We start from the raw sequence: 6,717 nt of genomic DNA on the forward strand, positions 1-6,717 counted from the left end.
AACAATAATGTTGTTTTAGAATTTATTGACACAAAGCATCAATTGGCAGATATTTTTACAAAAGCCTTAAATGAAGACCAATTTGAATTCATTAGAAAGGAACTAGGCATGTTAAATTGTCCCTGAAAATTAGCTTGTTTGAATATATTTTTCGAAAAATGTCTTATTCTTTTTCGTTCTTCTATGGATTTGACTTCATCATTCTCCTTCGATTCAAAATAACATATTAAAGTACAACTCATTATCTTAACCTATCTTGAGTCAAACACCTTTGAAAAACAAAAAGGGGAAGAAAGGATTTTTTTTTTCTTCTTCCGCGGCACGCCAACGGTGGCACCGCCTGAGCGCTCGGGTGCCAGGCGGTGGCACCGCTCGGTTTGGCGGTGGCACCGTCCGAGACACCCTTTAAATACCGAAGGGTTAGGGCCAGTGGTGACACCGCCCCCAACCCGTGAAGGCCTCGCTCAAACTCTCCCAAAAACTTCCTAACTCTTATTCTAACCTCTAGAAGTCTTGGAGAGGGATTCTTATTGGTCTAAGCTCTCCATCCTCTAAGAAACACTCCATAAGGTAAAATCTTTTCTTCCTCTTCTCATTGTTTTACCTTTTCTTTACAATTTCATTTTTTTTTTTTGATCTATCATCTTGTCTAGATAATGGCTCCTAAGAGATCAAAAGGGAAAAGGATTGAAGGAGATTCATATGACCACGATCTTTTTAGATCCAAAGAAGTGGCCCTTAGGTTTCCAAAATTTAAAACAAGATTTATCCATAAGGGTAAACACGTTGATCTTGATGAACTAGGAAACTTAGAACCCATTAGGTACTTTGCTCATCCAGAGGCCCTACCTCTCCTACAAATAGATGAACCAATTTATCCTAGGTTAGTTAGGCTCTTTTATGCAAACTTATGGGTAGATGACGATAGCCTAAGTACTTACCTTTTAAGAACACAAATTAGGATTTTTGATAGTACTATTTGTGAACTAATTGGAATTACTGAAAAAGATAGGGGCTGCTATTTTAGAGGTAAATGAGATATTAATATAATCGGAGCAACTTACACCGAAGCTGTCGAAACTATTTTTGCAAACTCGGACCTCGGAATAATATCCAAGAGTTGTGAACACTTACTACCTTTTAACTCTAAAATTCTTCATCATATCATAACAAGCATACTATTCCTAAGCAATTTCATCTTGATGAAATGAGTCAAATAGAGATAAGCACCATGTATTGGTAACCGTTCAACATAACTGTTTTGGATACTCAATCCGGTAACAATGTAGGATATTATAGCTAAAGATACTATGTTGCCATATGAGGGGTTAATCACTAGATTTCTTCTTGCTCATGACATTTGTATCCCACCCGATGAAGAAATAATTCAAAGTGATAGATATAACATCATCAATAGAAATCTACTTAAAAGACTTAGGTGCACATTTAACAATGGAATATGGGTAAGGCAACCTAGAAGGACTGATCTTATTCCTCCACCAGTAGAACACCCAGAAACACCAATTCTTAGGGGAAATGAATCTCCTCCTCCTAATTCCTTTGGCACAGCACCTTCAGCCCCTATTTCATCCTCTGAAGGACTCATTCTGGCAGAACTGTCTCAGATCAAATTCCAACAAGACCAACTCAAATCGCAGCAAGAACAAATTCAACTCCAGCAAATTGAAATTTTGAAGGAACTACGACAAATGAATCAAAAAATAGATGTTATGTATCAGCACTATGGACTACCTCCTAAGGATTAATTGATGTATCTTTTTATTCTGTTCTGTTTACTCTTAATATCAAGTTCGAAGCTTGTCATCTTTTGAACGAAAACTAACCTTCTTTTTAGATGTATTTTTAAAATTCTGGATATATGCTGATTTTTTTTCTGAATGAATGTTGATTTTTTTTTTTGTTGGATGAATGCTGATTTTTTTTAAGATGAATTCTGGATAAATATTTTTAGCAAATTTGAATGATTAATCTTAATGCTGAATTCTTTCTCTAATGATTTTATGATCACAAATTGTGTGCTTCAAAGTCTCATCTCCTTTTTGTTGATGACAAAGGGGGAGAAAAGTGATGACTTATACTATTTTGATAGCATAACTTATATGAATTGCAAAAGCTTGTGTAATACGAATGTCTTATATGCCTTGCAAAATCTTTGAGAATATCGCAAGATTGATTGATCATATTGAAAGCATGCCTTACATCTATATCATGAAATTCATGTTGAAAATATTTATCTCTTGTTGTAGTAAAAATCATCCCTTATTATTCGACTTGAAAATGATTTTCATCGAAGTTTCGTATTTACTTATGCTTACTAAGAATAACGATAAGTTCAATGGTTAGAACTTATTGGTTTATGCTTGAATTCAATGGGATGGAATTCAAGTACTTTTATCTTCTCATAATATGGCATATAGAAAGGGGGAGTTATGTTTAACTCCGTCATCAATTGATTGTCATCATCAAAAAGGGGGAGATTGTTGAATCTCAGATTTTGATGATAAAATCAATTGATGGGTTAATTGATCTAATCCATATTATTGAGTTAAGTGTGCAGGATTAACTATGATAACAAGAAAACATAAAGCAAGAATACCGAAGTCAAGTTCGAGGGACGTTTAAGAGTGAAGAATCGTCGGAGATGCTGCCGGAACCAACCGAGAAGAAATCGGGAACTTGTCGGAACTTTCGGAAGTTCGCTGAAGAGATCGTCGGAGGTTCGCGGAGATCATCGAGAAGGCTCGGCTACTCGTTGAAGTCGTCACAAGATCGGGAGCCTACTGGGAGTCCGTCGGAAGAAATCCGAGGGCATATCGGAAGTCCACCGGAAGTTTGTCGGAAAGCTCGTCGGAACAAGACTCGACGTTCGCGGTTGAAAACTTGCTTGGGTGTTTTTAGTTACGTAGTTCACATGTAATTAGGATTAGGATTAAAAGATAATCCTATATCCTGGTTAAGGGCCAATTGGGCCCAAAATTAGACTTGGCTTGGGCTGGACTTAAAGCCCAACCAGTGAACTGAAGGGTCTGGCGATGGCACAGCGAGAATGGGCGGTGGCACCGCCCAGCACTCGAGAGCCAAGCGGTGGCACCGCTTGGCTGGGCGGTGGCACCGCCAGTACATTGTCAGTGTCAGACACTAACAGGTGGTGGCACCGCCACTAACAAGCGGTGGCACCGCCAGCATCGGGAACCAAAGAGAATTCAAATTTTGGAGCCCAAATTTAAATCCTCTTGAGGCCTATAAATACCCCTCAATTCTCAGCTGAGATTACAACTTTTTGAGAAGCAATTGATTGAGAGAAAGGTCTTAGAAAAGTCTTAGCAAGTCTTGTTTTCAATTTGCTAGAGTGTTCACCTCCTTCTTTCTTGTTGAAAATTGTAAGGGTGTGAACCGCTTGTAAAAGGTTGTAAGAGGGGTATTTGCCCTTCCCCTTCAAGAGATTTGCTAGTGGAAGGTGGGAGCCTCATCGAAGAGAGCCTCGCAAGTGGATGTAGGTCATTTGACCGAACCACTTTAAAATTGGCATGATCTCTGGTTTGCATTTTCTTATTGCTATTTACATTACTGTAAACCTTCATACGTGCTTTATTTCCTCATTACCTTCGCTGCACACCTTTACGAACACGCGTTCAAGTTAAGCTTTTCAAGTTCGATTTTTATCATATCAAAAGATTTGTCGAAACCAAAATTTTAATCCGCTGCACTAATTCACCCCCCCTCTTAGTGCCGCTCCGATCCTAACACTTCACTCCTTGAATCCATAGCCCTTCTTATCGTCATGTTGTTCACCAAAGTGGAGCTTCCAGTAGCTCCCGATCATACCTCCGTATGATCTAGTCTCTCACGGGACTATGTCGTGTGTATCGCATTTGCCACGAACTATTCCACCACGATCCGCTGCACCATGTCACCTCCTGGTGACATCTCCATTGCATTCTGATCCTTGTGGGATAAACTCGAATTGTGATCCCTCCATGTGTGGCCTATGCCAATACATCGCAGGGTCTCTTCCACCTTCGATTTTGTTCGCTCCTTTGGCAATCGACCTTCATCCACCCACTCTTGGGTCACACCTAGATGAAGCACCGCTCTAGGACAGTCTGTCGCCTAGTAGCTCCCGAAGTCCATCGACTTCGCTGTAATTAGTGCACCATTGTCTAGATCCTGGGCCTCTGTCCCTACCAACACAATCTCCGCTACGCACCGCTTCCTTCATGGCAACTTGAATGGCAACACTGTGGCATATTCTTCAAGAGTACCCGTCTCTGAGTCCTCTTGCCCCGTGCTAAGGCCTTCTGAACCCTACTCCGCCTTCGCAAATTGAGTCGCCTTAGTTCCTCCATCAAATGCTCCTCCGAGATAAGGTGCATGCGCTCAGAAGTTCCCTTCGTCTTTGGCACCATGCAAGATGAGTCCGCTCCATCAGAATAAATGACCCATGGAACAATATGATCCTGCTCTTGCCTTTGCAAGAGTTCATGTCCTTGACCTCTGTCCAAGGAAAGCACTATGCCTCCACTCCATGTTCCATCTTCTATGCTGGCTCCCTTCATGCGGCTTGGGTACTTCGCCAAGTTACACCCAAATTGCTCCGCTCCTCGTTTTTACATTGAGTTGATGGTGGCCCTCGTGCCCACCATTCCACAGGTCAGCCCTCCCTTGAGTCTGATCTCCATATCGACTCCAAGTGTGCCTTCATTTGTGTTGCTTTGGGTCGCTCCCCCACTTGATCTCGCAATGCATCTACCAATGTATTCTCTCAAGCGAGATCATGCGACGACTCCTCGCCGCTTGCTCAGTCCATTGAGCTTCATGGAGTTGTTATTTGTTAAGGTACTCCTCCTCAACTTGTAAGGTTCGTCCCACATGATTCTCCCTCTAGAGAGCCGGGACTTATCCCTCCTGTATAACTATCCTGTTGGAGCAATATCTCTCTTCGTTTCGGAGACCACCATCCCCTTGGACACTCCGATCTGCTGAACAAATTATGCATTGTTCTGCCTCCTGCAAACGCACTTGCTAGATTGCAGCTCCACGTCAATACAGCCCCTACTGCACCACTCAAGACCTAGCAACATGCTAAACTCGTTGCACACTTCAGCCTCCTACGGACGTATCCTTCACATGCTAAAGAGAAAGTTTCAATGCTCCATGGTGCCGAGTTTCAGTCGCCTTGGGATAGCCACGAACATTCCATCATCCACATACAAGCCCATGCATGAGTACCAAATTCTTTGAGCTAGCAATTCCCCTCACCTCTGTGAGCTTTGCATAACTATTTTGGTCATTGAGCAACTCATTCCACCTTGCATGGTCTCATCCTTTACCAAGCACCTCGCTTGCCTTGAGCACCATCAAGTATAGTTGTCAACGTTGAGTCGTAGCTCAAACTCAGCCATCCCACCCTTTGTGCACTCCACATTCTTCCAAGCTTGTTTGTTCTCATGGTGCCTCTTACGCGAAGGGTTGGCCATTCCTCTGAATGCCAATCTCATATGCTCGCTCCTCCGAGCGACTCTTTTCCCTACAGCTCCATGCCCGTTTTCCCCCAAACGGTCATGCGTGTGCTGACTGCCCTCAACGCAGCCCTGCTAGGTCCCCCACATTTGCATGCTAAGTGTTTCTATGAGTGCTTGTCCCACTCTGATACCATCTGTCACGGACTTAGCTAGTTTTGCCTAAGTCGTGCGGCACCCTTGCGTGTCCGTCCGCAAAGGTCAGCCTCCCCGAAGCCTCCTATGTCCCTTAGGACCCACAAAAGAGAGAACGGGTTAGAGAAAATGCCTCATTCGGGATCCACAAGCAAACATTTCCGAAAACACTTCATAGACAATGCAAATTACAAACAGACTTTACAAGCTATGAACAGTTGCACAATAAAGGGTAAAATGATCCATTATAGATCGAAAGTCTCTCACACGTGTCCTCATGACACAACCTTTATTTACAAGCCTAAAGCGGCCACCAACCTAACTAAAATGGGACTATTAAGCCTTCAGTCGTCCCTCTACATGTTGTACAAAGCATGAACATACCAAAAGATACGGACATACATAAGCATTACATCAAACATCCTGTTTAGAAGTTTGTCCGTGACACACAGGCCCAATCCAACATCTGAGCCATGCATCTTGGCCAATCCAATGCCCGAGTCGCATCTCGGCCAATCTAACACCCGAGTCGCATCTCGGCCAAATCCAACGCTCGAGTCGCATCTCGGCCAAATCCAGCCTCCGAGCCATGCACCTCAGCCATCCAATGCCCGAGCCACGCATCTTGACCAATCCAACGCCCGAGTTGCATCTCGGCCAATCCAACACCCGAGCCCGAGTTCGGTCACTCGGCCCATAGGCCCAATTCAATGTCCGAGCTACGCATCTTGGCCAGTCCAAACGCCCGAGCCACACCTTGCGGCCAATCTTATACTCGAGTCATATCTCGATCGATCCAGCGCCCGAATCACCGGCCTAGTCCGTTAATCCAAGTCGCTCCACATCAACCCCCGACTCGCTACCCGTCAAGTCTCTAAACCGAGTCGCCCCGGCTCGCTCGTCGACTTGCAAACGCGACAGCCGTAACTCCGAGCCGTGCCAAACCCGTTATCTGACCTACAACACGTCAGTTTCGCCTCGTTGGTTTTGCCATGTCATTTTCACCTCGTCAGTTTCGCCACATCGGTTTCGACATGTCGTT

The sequence above is a fragment of the Musa acuminata genome, chromosome BXJ2-7 (assembly GCF_036884655.1).
Source record: "Musa acuminata AAA Group cultivar baxijiao chromosome BXJ2-7, Cavendish_Baxijiao_AAA, whole genome shotgun sequence".
Lineage (NCBI taxonomy): Eukaryota > Viridiplantae > Streptophyta > Magnoliopsida > Zingiberales > Musaceae > Musa > Musa acuminata.